Source organism: Protopterus annectens, chromosome 6.part1 (assembly GCF_019279795.1).
Source record: "Protopterus annectens isolate FY-2018-M chromosome 6.part1, PAN1.0, whole genome shotgun sequence".
Lineage (NCBI taxonomy): Eukaryota > Metazoa > Chordata > Ceratodontiformes > Protopteridae > Protopterus > Protopterus annectens.
In genome coordinates this window covers 159886533-159900607 of record NC_056738.1, presented here as the reverse complement: position 1 = coordinate 159900607, position 14075 = coordinate 159886533, and positions in this window count along the sequence as shown.

The following is a 14075-nucleotide window of genomic DNA, read 5'->3' as shown; positions in this document are numbered from 1 at the left end:
GAAGTCCTTAATGCTTGTCCTTTTATTACATTAGTGAACACATGTTGGGGGTGCATGCTTTGCCTATGGACATAGGTGTTCCTATAGCATCCCTTATGGAAGATTTCAGTACAAAAATCCCGTGTTTTTCCTAGTTATACTAACGTCTAAATATTCAGCATTCTTATTCGAACTGTGGGCTGTGAATTTTAAAATGTGTGTACTTCTACTCATGTCACTCAAGAACTGCTGTAGATTTGTAGTACCTCCTTCCTACAGCAGGAAGAGGTCATCTACAAATCTCCAATAAAATACCACTTTCTCTGACCATGTTTCTTCAGTAATATGCTGTTTTTCCCATTTTGCCATAACAAGGTTGGCGTAGCTATTGGCACATGAAGTGCCCATAGCCATGCCATCCAACTGTTTATATATGCACTGTTCAAACATAAAGATGTTATTCTCCAGTATAATTTCAACCAGGAAACATAGAAAATCAATAGTTCTGGTATCACACACTCCATCTTCCTTGAGATACTGACACAAAAACTCTAGTCCTACTCCATTGGGAATTACAGTAAACAGGGACTGTACATCCAAGATAACCATTAAACAATCCATAGTGGGTGGAAAATTACTGATATGATCATGTAGATCCATTAAAAAATGTTTTGTATCTCTAAGAATACTTTTATTCCTGGCTAGTACAGGTTTCAAAACATGTTCTACATAAATTGATAGTGATTCAGTTCATCATCCTTGCCCAGCCATAATAGGTCTCATCGGTGGATTATGTGGATGCTTCTGTATCTTGGGCAGTCCCTGTATTATAGGAGTAGTGGGATCTCATCTACCAGGAAATAATTATACAACTCCACGGTGATTCGGCTGCATTGCATACATTCAAATAAATCATTGTGCGTTCTACAAACACAATTGTCAACCTGTATTTGCTCTATTCTCTCATATACTTCTTCATTGTTTAACATGGTAAACATAACATCCCTGTAGAACATGTAATCCACGATAACAAGTGGTCCCCCTTTATCAGCTGGTCTAAAACAAATTATATGATCCTTACAAAGTGTTTCAAGTGCTGACCTTTGATCGCAGTTAAAGTTCACAAAACATTTACTATGGCTCCTACTGTCATATAATGAATAAATGTCATTAATACAAGCCTTCTCAAATCCTTCAATGACTCCCACCATTATAGGTACATAACCACTGGCCTTTTTAAAAAGATTAATACTTTTATTACTTACATTTCCATCCTGAAAATGCAGCTTCAACATTAAGTTTCTAGTAAATGCCTTCAGTTCAATGATGTTCTCTGTAATCGTCATACGGCTAGCTGGTATAAAACTTGTGCCCTTACTAAGAACAGATTGTTCATCTTTGCTCAAACTGCGACTAGAGATATTCCAAATTATGGTCCATTTTTCATTTGCCACATCCTTTTGATTGTGAGGGCATTCTCCTCTTCTGTTGACGTTTCCTGCTTCAAGCAGCCTCTGCCCTGACTCTGTTGCTGAAAATTTGGTGTGTGAATGGGGTATGGCATCATCAAGCATTCCTTGTTCTCTCTGGGCTGCATGTTCATTTTTTCATTGCAGTTCAAGATATGTGGAATCTCTTTCTACATGCTCCACTTCTGCCTGATGGTGAGGCTATGACATCAGCACCTACTGTCCTAGGCTAGCTAATCTGAACACAAGAGAGAGCTTCCTTGTTCCCAGTTACATGCTCTGCATTCATATTTACGGTGGAACTGGATGTAGCCATGTCCAATACAGTATTATCAGTTCTTACTGAGTTCCTACTTGCAAACAAACTCGAATTATTGTTGTTTTGTTCTTTTGGCCAGGCGAACACCCGTCCAGATGAAAAATCATTGTTACCCCTTTAGATCTTTTTCTTTTTGTAGCTCAACAATTGTTGTTCATATGCATTAATAGTTTCAATCATGTGTTCTACCTTAATGTCTACTAATGCAGAGGGGTACTTTTCATATAATTCCATTTGCTGTTTGTCCATGTTATCTGCCAACTGATCCTCCTCTGGTTTAAAAAATCGGATCAGTAGTTTCATGTATTTGTAGCTTGTTTCCAAGTTTATCTGTTGACACTGTACATGTAAGTCTCTGTATATATTTCCATAAGTTGGCATATTTAAAACTCTTAACCCCCGTGGCACAATACGAAGATTTAAGCATGCTTCAAAGTGAAATCTCTGCATACATAGTCTTACCAATTTTCATGTATCATTCTCAAGTTTATTTAAGTCTCTTCTCAGTGAGTTCAAATCATACTCACAGTTAGTCTCATTTGTAGGGGGTGTCGATACAGGATGAAAGGGTAATAGTGGATTGTCCTAGTACTTAAATAAGGAAGATAGATTCCTTAGTCCATGTTGGTCACAGCTATTCAACGCTGATAGATGCTCCATAACAGGTACCTCAAAGGTACCTTCTGCCATGTCTCCACACCACCAAGAAGTAAAATACACCAAATAAAAAATACAAAGTAGTATGAGCAGACTGGGTTCCCAAACAACTAGTATTTGCAGAAAAATATGGGAAACACCAGACCACAGCAGATAGTATCAAATAAAACTCCAAAGTTTAATCCATGATACAAAAATGGTGAGTGCTTTCATAGCCAGAGCTACTTCATCAGATAACTCAATAAACTCCACAGGGATTTTTAAAAACAGCAACCGCCTATCAGTGTCAGTTCTCAATAAACAATTAGCTTAATAGCCACTGATTTAAAGGAGAAGCACTAGATAGGGACATATCAACTAACAAAACATTAAAATGAATAAAAATACATAAAAGTGCATATATAGAGACTTTATCTGCGTAGTGACTTATTAACCAAAACTGGCTTAATTCAAACTTTATCATTCAGGTCTTTGCCCATGTTGGCACACATCCTAATAATCTATTCAAGCGCTTTAGTCTCTACCAAATTGCTAATTGTACCACCTCTGCATCCTAGCTGAACTTTCTCAATTACCATGAATTGAAAGTTATGTGTTGTCCCTGATTCTAGAACGTGCCTAGCCAGGGCATTAGTTCCTGCCCCTCTCTTTATGTCATATATGTGTTCCTTAATCCTATCACAAAACCTTCTTGTGATCATGCCCAAAAGCTAGGTACACAATGTTTGTGGTATTACAATCAGCTGTAAGTCTGAAGTAGGTAGTCTTTCCAGTGTCTGGATGTCTAAAATGCCCTCTCTTTTCAATATACTGACAGTAGTCACAGGAGTTACAGGGTTTAATCCCATATACGGGAGTGGTAGGTTGAACATCTATTGCTTGCTTATGCCTGGGTCCACATGAGTCTCTTAAGGGATTTCTTGTTCTTATAGGCATATTGAGGGGTGGTCCCTACCAGAGTCTTAACGCGGTCATCAGAACATAGTATATTCCAGTTCCTATGGTAGATATTCTACAGTAATCTAATATTACTAGCATAAGTAATGGGAATTCTTAGCAGGTTATCCTTCCTGCACTTTTCCTCATAAACTTGACCTTGATTAGAAAAGTATGGTTTCCCCTCCTTTCTCCTTTGAGAAGCCATACTAGAGGTAATGGAAAGAACGTCTCTTCTCCCATACCCTCTGTCTATAAATCTGTCTTCTAGCTGATGTAATTCTTTTTCAAACTTGTCATCCTCTGCTGTAAGGCATGAGGTCCTTAATGCTTGTCCTTTTATTACATTAGTGAGCACATGTTGGGGGTGCATGCTTTGCCTATGGACATAGGTGTTCCTATAGCATCCCTTATGCAAGATTTCAGTACAAAAATCCTGTGTTTTTCCTAGTTATACTAACGTCCAAATCTTCAGCATTCTTAATCCAACTGTGGGCTGTGATTTTTAAAAAGGGTGTACTTCTACTGATGTCACTCAAGAACTGCTGTAGATTTGTAGTATCTCCTTCCTACAGCAGGAAGAGGTCATCTACAAATCTCCGATAAAATATCACTTTCTCTGACCATGTTTCTTCAATAATATGCTGTTTTTCCCATTTTGTCATAACAAGGTTGGCGTAGCTATTGGCACATGAAGTGCCCATAGCCATGCCATCGAACTGTTTATATATGCACTGTTCAAACATAAAGATGTTATTCTGCAGTATAATTTCAACCAGGAAACATAGAAAATCAATAGTTCTGGTTTCATACACACCATCTTCCTTGAGATATTGGCACAAAAACTCTAGTCCTACTCCAGTGGGAATTACAGTAAACAGGGACTGTACATCCAAGGTGACCATTAAACAATCCATAGTGGGTGGAACATTACTGATATGATCATGTAGATCCATTAAAAAATGTTTTGTATCTCTAAGAATACATTTATTCCTGGCTAGTACAGGTTTCAAAACGTGTTCTACATAAATTGATAGTGGTTCAGTTCATCATCCTTGCCCAGCCATAATAGGTCTCATCGGTGGATTATGTGGATGCTTGTGTATCTTGGGCAGTCCCTGTATTATAGGACAAGTGGGATCTCATCTACCAGGAAATAATTATACAACTCCATGGTGATTTGGCTGCATTGCACACATTCAAATAAATCATTGCGCATTCTACAAACACAGTTGTCAACCTGTATTTGCTCTATTCTCCCAGATACTTCTTCATTGTTTAACATGGTAAACATAGCATCCCTGTAGAACATGTAATCCATGATAACAAGTGGTCCCCCTTCATCACCTGGTCTAAAACAAATTGTATGATCCTTACAAAGTGTTTCAAGTGCTGACCTTTCATCGCAGTTAAAGTTCACAAAACATTTACTATGGCTCCTACTGTCATACAATGAATAAATGTCATTAATACAAGCCTTCTCAAATGCTTCAATGACTCCCACCATTATAGGTACATAACCACTGGCCTTTCTAAACAGATTAATGCTTTTATTACTTACATTTCCATCCTGAAAATGCAGCTTCAACATTAAGTTTCTAGTAAATGCCTTCAGTTCAAATATGTTCTCTGTAATCGTCATACGGCTAGCTGGTATAAAACTTGTGCCCTTACTAAGAACAGATTGTTCATCTTTGCTCAAACTGCGACTAGAGATATTCCAAATTATTGTCCATTTTTCATTTGCCACATCTTTTTTATTGTGAGGGCATTCTCCTCTTCTTTTGAAGTTTTCTGCTTCAAGCAGCCTCTGCCTTGACTCTGTTGCTGAAAATTTGGTGTGTGAATGGGGTATGGCATCATCAAGCGTTCCTTGTTCTCTCTGGGCTGCATGTTCATTTTTTCATTGCAGTTCAAGATATGTGGGATCTCTTTCTACATGCTCCACTTCTGCCTGATGGTGAGGCTATGACATCAGCACCTACTGTCCTAGGCTAGCTAATCTGAACACAAGAGTTAGCTTCCTTGTTCCCAGTTACATGCTCTGTATTCATATTTAAGTTGGAACTGGACGTAGCCATGTCCGATATAGTATTATCAGTTCTTACTGAGTTCCTACTTGCAAACAAACTTGAATTATTATTGTTTTGTTTTTTTGGCCAGGCGAACACCCGTCCAGATGAAAAATCATTGTTATCCCTTTAGATCTTTTTCTTTTTGTAGCTCAACAATTGTTTTTCATATGCATTAATAGTTTCAATCATGTGTTCTACCTTAATGTCTACTAATGCAGAGGGGTACTTTTCATATAATTCCATTTGCTGTTTATCCATGTTATCTGCCAACTGATCCTCCTCTGGTTTAAAAAATCGGATCAGTAGTTTCATGCAGTTGTAGCTTGTTTCCAAGATTATCTGTTGACACTGTACATGTAAGTCTCTGTATATATTTCCATAAGTTGGCATATTTAAAACTCTTAACCCCCGTGGCACAATACAAAGATTTAAGCATGCTTCAAAGTGAAATCTCTGCATACATAGTCTTACCAATTTTCATGTATCATTCTCAAGTTTATTTAAGTCTCTTCTCAGTGAGTTCAAATCATACTCACAGTTAGTCTCATTTGTAGGGGGTGTCGATACAGGATGAAAGGTTAATAGGGGATTGTCCTTGTACTTAAATAAGGAAGATAGATTCCTTAGTCCATGTTTGTCACAGCTATTCAGCGCCGATAGATGCTCCATAACAGGTACCTCAAAGGTACCTTCTGCCATGTCTCCACACCACCAAGAAGTAAAATACAACAAATAAAAAATACAAAGTAGTATGAGCAGACTGGGTTCCCAAACAACTAGTATTTGCAGAAAAATATGGGAAACACCAGACCACAGCAGATAGTATTAAATAAAGCTCCAAAGTTTAATTCACAGTACAAAAATGGTGAGTGCTTTCATAGCCAGAGCTACTTCATCAGATAACTCAATAAACTCCACAGGGATTTTTGAAAACAGCAACAGCCTATCAGTGTCAGTTCCCAATAAACAATTAGCTTAATAGCCGCTGATTTAAAGGAGAAGCACTAGATAGGGACATATCAACTAACAAAACATTAAAATGAATAAAAATACATAAAAGTGCATATACAGAGACTTTATCTCCGTAGTGACTTATTAACCAAAACTGGTTTAATTCAAACTTTATCATTCAGGTCTTTGCCCATGTTGGCACACATCCTAATAATCTATTCAAGCTCTTTAGTCTCTACCAAATTGCTAATTGTACCACCTCTGCATCCTAGCTGAACTTTCTCAATTACCATGAATTGAAAGTTATGTGTTGTCCCTGATACTAGAACGTGACTAGCCAGAACATTAGTTCCTGCCCCTCTCTTTATGTCATATATGTGTTCCTTAATCCTATCACGAAACCTTATTGTGGTCATGCCCACATAGAAATATCAACATGTAGTACAGTAAGCTAGGTACACAATGTTAGTGGTATTACATTCAGCTGTAAGTCTGAAATAGGTAGTCTTTCCAGTGTCTGGATGTCTAAAATGCCCTCTCTTTTAAATATACTGACAGTAGCTACAGGAGTTACAGGGTTTCGTCCCATATATGAGAGCGGTAGGTTGAACATCTATTGCTTGCTTATACCTGGGTCCACATGAGTCTCTTAAGGGATATCTTGTTGTTATAGGCATATTGAGGGGTGGTCCCTACCAGAGTCTTAACTCGGTCATCAGAACATAGTATATTCCAGTTTCTATGGTAGATATTCTACAGTAATCTAATATTACTAGCATACGCAATGGGAATTCTTAGCAGGTTATCCTTCCTGCACTTTTCCTCATAAACTTGACGTTGATTAGAAAAGTATGGTTTCCCCTCCTTTCTCCTTTGAGAAGCCATACTAGAGGTAATGGAAAGAACCTCTCTCCTCCCATACCCTCTGTCTATAAATCTCTCTTCTAGCTGATGTAATTCTTTCTCAAACTTGTCATCCTCTGCTGTAAGGCATGAAGTCCTTAATGCTTGTCCTTTTATTACATTAGTGAACACATATTGGGGGTGCATGCTTTGCCTATGGACATAGGTGTTCCTATAGCATCCCTTATGGAAGAGTTCAGTACAAAAATCCTGTGTTTTTCCTAGTTATACTAACGTCTAAATATTCAGCATTCTTATTCGAACTGTGGGCTGTGATTTTTAAAAAGTGTGTACTTCTACTGATGTCACTCAAGAACTGCTGTAGATTTGTAGTACCTCCTTCCTACAGCAGGAAGAGGTCATCTACAAATCTCCGATAAAATACCACTTTCTCTGACCATGTTTCTTCAATAATATGCTGTTTTTCCCATTTTGGCATAACAAGGTTGGCGTAGCTATTGGCACATGAAGTTCCCATAGCAATGCCATCCAACTGTTTATATATGCACTGTTCAAACATAAAGATGTTATTCTCCAGTATAATTTCAAGCAGAAAACATAGAAAATCAATAGTTCTGGTATAATACACTCCATCTTCCTTGAGATATTGACACAAGATTTCTAGTCCTACTGCATTGGGAATTACAGTAAACAGGGACTGTACATCCAAGGTAACCATTAAACAATCCATAGTGGGTGGAAAATTACTGATATGATCATGTAGATCCATTAAAAAATGTTTTGTATCTCTAAGAATACATTTATTCCTGTCTAGTACAGGTTTCCAAATGTGTTCTACATAAATTGATAGTGGTTCAGTTCATCATCCTTGCCCAGCCATAATAGGTCTCATTGGTGGATTATGTGGATGCTTGTGTATCTTGGGCAGTCCCTGTATTATAGGACTAGTGGGATCTCATCTACCAGGAAATAATTATACAACTCCATAGTGAGTTGGCTGCATTGCACACATTCAAATAAATCATTGCGCATTCTACAAACACAGTTGTCAACCTGTATTTGCTCTATTCTCCCAGATACTTCTTCATTGTTTAACATGGGAAACATAGCATCCCTGTAGAACATGTAATCCATGATAACAAGTGGTCCCCCTTCACCACCTGGTCTAAAACAAATTGTATGATCCTTACAAAGTGTTTCAAGTGCTGACCTTTCATCGCAGTTAAAGTTCACAAAACATTTACTATGGCTCCTACTGTCATACAATGAATAAATGTCATTAATACAAGCCTTCTCAAATGCTTCAATGACTCCTACCGTTATAGGTACATAACCACTGGCCTTTCTAAACAGATTAATGCTTTTATCACTTATATTTCCATCCTGAAAATGCAGCTTCAACATTAAGTTTCTAGTAAATGCCTTCAGTTCAATGATGTTCTCTGTAATCGTCATACGGCTAGCTGGTATAAAACTTGTGCCCTTAGTAAGAACAGATTGTTCATCTTTGCTCATACTGCGACTAGAGATATTCCAGATTATTGTCCATTTTTCATTTGCCACATCTTTTTTATTGTGAGGGCATTCTCCTCTTCTGTTGAAGTTTTCTGCTTCAAGCAGCGTCTGACCTGACTCTGTTGCTGAAAATTTGGTGTGTGAATGGGGTATGGCATCATCAAGCGTTCCTTGTTCTCTCTGGGCTGCATGTTCATTTTTTCATTGCAGTTCAAGATATGTGGGATCTCTTTCTACATGCTCCACTTCTCCCTGATGGTGAGGCTATGACATCAGCACCTACTGTCCTAGGCTAGCTAATCTGAACACAGAAAAATATGGGAAACACCAGACCACAGCAGATAGTATTAAATAAAGCTCCAAAGTTTAATCCACGGTACAAAAATGGTGAGTGCTTTCATAGCCAGAGCTACTTCATCAGATAACTCAATAAACTCCACAGGGATTTTTAAAAACAGCAACAGCCTATCAGTGTCAGTTCCCAATAAACAATTAGCTTAATAGCCGCTGATTTAAAGGAGAAGCACTAGATAGGGACATATCAACTAACAAAACATTAAAATGAATAAAAATACATAAAAGTGCATATACAGAGACTTTATCTCCGTAGTGACTTATTAACCAAAACTGGTTTAATTCAAACTTTATCATTCAGGTCTTTGCCCATGTTGGCACACATCCTAATAATCTATTCAAGCTCTTTAGTCTCTACCAAATTGCTAATTGTACCACATCTGCATCCTAGCTGAACTTTCTCAATTACCATGAATTGAAAGTTATGTGTTGTCCGTGATGCCAGAACGTGCCTAGCCAGGGTATTAGTTCCTGCCCCTCTCTTTATGTCATATATGTGTTCCTTAATCCTATCACGAAACCTTCTTGTGGTCATGCCCACATAGAAATATCAACATGTAGTACAGTAAGCTAGGTACACAATGTTAGTGGTATTACAATCAGCTGTAAGTCTGAAATAGGTAGTCTTTCCAGTGTCTGGATGTCTAAAATGCCCTCTCTTTTCAATATACTGACAGTAGCTACAGGAGTTACAGGGTTTCGTCCCATATACGGGAGCGGTAGGTTGAACATCTATTGCTTGCTTATACCTGGGTCCATATGAGTCTCTTAAGGGATTTCTTGTTGATATAGGCATATTGAGGGGTGGTCCCTACCAGAGTCTTAACTCGGTCATCAGAACATAGTATATTCCAGTTCCTATGGTAGATATTCTACAGTAATCTAATATTACTAGCATACGTAATGGGAATTCTTAGCAGGTTATCCTTCCTGCACTTTTCCTCATAAACTTGACCTTGATTAGAAAAGTATGGTTTCCCCTCCTTTCTCCTTTGAGAAGCCATACTAGAGGTAATGGAAAGAACCTCTCTCCTCCCATACCCTCTGCCTATAAATCTGTCTTCTAGCTGATGTAATTCTTTCTCAAACTTGTCATCCTCTGCTGTAAGGCTTAAAGTCCTTAATGCTTGTCCTTTTATTACATTAGTGAACACATGTTGGGGGTACATGCTTTGCCTATGGACATAGGTGTTCCTATAGCATCCCTTATGGAAGATTTCAGTACAAAAATCCCCTGTGTTTTTCCTTGTTATACTAACGTCTAAATATTCAGCATTCTTATTCGAACTGTGGGCTGTGAATTTTAAAAAGTGTGTACTTATACCGATGTCACTCAAGAACTGCTGTAGATTTGTAGTACCTCCTTCCTACAGCAGGAAGAGGTCATCTACAAATCTCCGATAAAATAAAAATGTTATGTTTACTATGTTAAACAATGAAGAAGTATACGAGAGAATAGAGCAAATACAGGTTGACAATTGTGTTTGTAGAATGCGCAATGATTTATTTGAATGTATGCAATGCAGCCAAATCACCATGGAGTTGTATAATTATTTCCTGGTAGATGAGATCCCACTACTCCTATAATACAGTGACTGCCCAAGATACACAAGCATCCACATAATCCACCGATGAGACCTATTGTGGCTGGGCAAGGATGGTGGACTGAACCACTATCAATTTATGTAGAACACGTTTTGAAACCTGTACTAGCCAGGAATAAATGTATTCTTAGTGATACAAAACATTTTTTAACAGATCTACGTGAGTATATCAGTAATTTTCCACCCACTATGGATTTTTTAATGGTCACCTTGGATGTACAGTCCCTGTTTCCTGTAATTCCCAGTGGAGTAGGACTAGAGTTTTTGTGTCAATATCTCAAGGAAGATGGAGTGTATGATACCAGAACTATTGATCTTCTATGTTTCCTGGTTGAAATTATACTGGAGAATAACATCTTTATGTTTGAACAGTGCATATATAAACAGTTGGATGGCATGGCTATAGGCACTTCATGTACCAATAGCTACACCAACCTTGTTATGGCAAAATGGGAAAACAGCATATTATTGAAGGAACATGGTCAGAGAAAGTGGTATTTTATCGGAGATTTGTAGATGACCTCTTCCTGTTGTGGGAAGGAGGTGCTACAAATCTACAGCAGTTCTTGAGTGACATTAATAGAAGTAAACACTTTTTAAAATTCACAGCCCACAGTTCGAATAAGAATGCTGAATATTTAGACGTTAGTATAACTAGGAAAAACACAGGGGATTTTTGTACTGAAATCTTCCATAAGGGATGCTATAGGAACACCTATGTCCATAGGCAATGCATGCACCCCCAACATGTGTTCACTAATGTAATAAAAGGACAAGCATTAAGGACTTCAAGACTTACAGCAGAGGATGACAAGTTTGAGAAAGAATTACATCAGCTAGAAGACAGATTTATAGACAGAGGGTATGGGAGGAGAGAGGTTCTTTCCATTACCTCTAGTATGGCTTCTCAAAGGAGAGAGGAGGGGAAACCATACTTTTCTAATCAAGGTCAAGTTTATGAGGAAAAGAGCAGGAAGGATAACCTGCTAAGAATTCCCATTACGTATGCTAGTAATATTAGATTACTGTAGAATATCTACCATAGGAACTGGAATATACTATGTTCTGATGACCGAGTTAAGACTCTGGTAGGGACCACCCCTCAATATGCCTATAACAACAAGAAATCCCTTAAGAGACTCTTATGTGGCCCCAGGTATAAGCAAGCAATAGACGTTCAACCTACCACTCCCGTATATGGGACGAAACCCTGTAACTCCTGTCAGTATACTGACAAGAGAGGGCATTTTAGACATCCAGACTCTGGAAAGACTACCTATTTCAGACTTACAGCTGATTGTAATACCACTAACATTGTGTACCTAGCTTACTCTACTACATGTTGTTCATTCTATGTGGGCATGACCACAAGAAGGTTTCGTGATAGGATTAGGGAACACATATATGACATAAAGAGAGGGGCAGGAACTAATGCCCTGGCAAGGCATGTTCTAGTCTCAGGGACAACACATAACTTTCAATTCATGGTAATTGAGAAGATTCAGCTAGGATGCAGTGGTGGTGCAATTAGGAATTTGGTAGAGACTAAAGAGCTTGAATGGATTATTATTATGTGTGCCAACATGGGCAAAGGCCTGAATGATAAAGTTTGAATTAAACCAGTTTTGGTTAATAAGCCACTATGCAGATAAAGTCTCTATATATGCACTTTTATGTATTTTTATTCATTTTAATGTTTTATTAGTTCCTATGTCCCTATCTGGTGCTTCTCCTTTAAATCAGTGGCTATTAAGCTAATTGTTTATTGGGAACTGACACTGATAAGCTGTTGCTGTTTTTAAAAATCCCTGTGGAGTTTATTGAGTTATCTGATGAAGTAGTTCTGGCATGAAAGCGCTCACCATTTTTGTACCATGGATTAAACTTTGGAGCTTTATTTGATACTATCTGCTGTGGTCTGGTGTTTCCTATATTTTTCTGCAAATACTAGTTGTTTGGGAACGCAGTCTGCTCATACAACTTTGTATTTTTTATTTGTAATATTTGCTTTTGTTGATTGGGAAAGTCTGACTGGGAACAATAGTCCCTTTTCAGTAGAGGCCCAGGGATAAATGCTGCAATAAACAACAATAAAGTAAAAATACACAATGCTCATAAATATGTAGGCAGAAACCATCAAAAAAGCAGAATAAAACAAGCGTCTTTTAAAAAAGTACAAAATAAATACAAAGTAGAATTGTTATGCTCTAAGAGTATATAGCAAAAGTGATGTTTAGCTATATGTTAGACAGTAAATAATCTGAAAGAGAAAGCTGTTCTGGTCACAGCTTTTATAATACATTTACAGCTGAAAATGCAGGGTGCAGTAAAAGAAGGCGCAGTGACATATATCAGATGTAAGCTATGAAGGGTTTACAGTCATGTTTAGGTTAAAATAGTTGTATACACTTTATGATTTGCCTCAGTTTCATTCTAACCTCTTTTACCATAACCATAACCAGCTTGACTGGGCAAGCTCAGATTCAGTTTGTTGTGGTTTCCATTTCCAAAATGGCTTTGAGATAAATTACAGCAACAGGAATATCAACAGTCTTGTTCACTAATATATAACAATCAAAATCAAGTGTAACTTCCCCTTTTTAATCTGCGGGAACACTTTTTCAGTCATTGAAGAAAGATTCCTCTAAGAGAAAAAAAGATCTATTTTCCATGATGTCATGATGTCTTTTTTTTTTTTTTGCATTTTGAGGAAAACTTAGTGCTCAAAGGATGTTTTCATATTTTTAATATCTACCTGAGAAATGGAATACTGACAAATGGTTCATCAGCTTCATACAGAAGTACTATATCTGCTTCCTAGTGAGCTTTTAGAAATTCACTTGTTTTTAAACATTAGCAATCTACACAAATGAAAAATCTAGTTCAAGTTACATACAATCAATTTAAATCAATTGCCTCAGCAATTTGTTGCTATAATAAAAACAGAAATAAAAAATATAATCTTGTATAAAATGCCAATGAATATAAATTCACTGTCCTTTCTGAATTCTAGTTAGTTTCAGCTCAAAGTAATCATTTTACATCAGATCACTTTTATTCTAACACACTGTATTGTTTTGAAATATTTGATAATTATTCAGAAATATTTTGACTTGCTAAGTAAGTATTGCCCTCAACACTTTTGGGTAAGTACCTTCAGCTATCAAGAAGTATTCACATTTTGTGAAGACAATTCTTCATTACTTTTTTATGCATGGGTCATTCAAAAGAGATATGAGGTAACATTTCTGGCTGAAAGTGTCTACACAAACATTTCCTTATCTCCATATGTTCTTTATTACATAACTGCTTCTTCATTTGTTAATAAATAATGCATATTTGTATCTTAAAC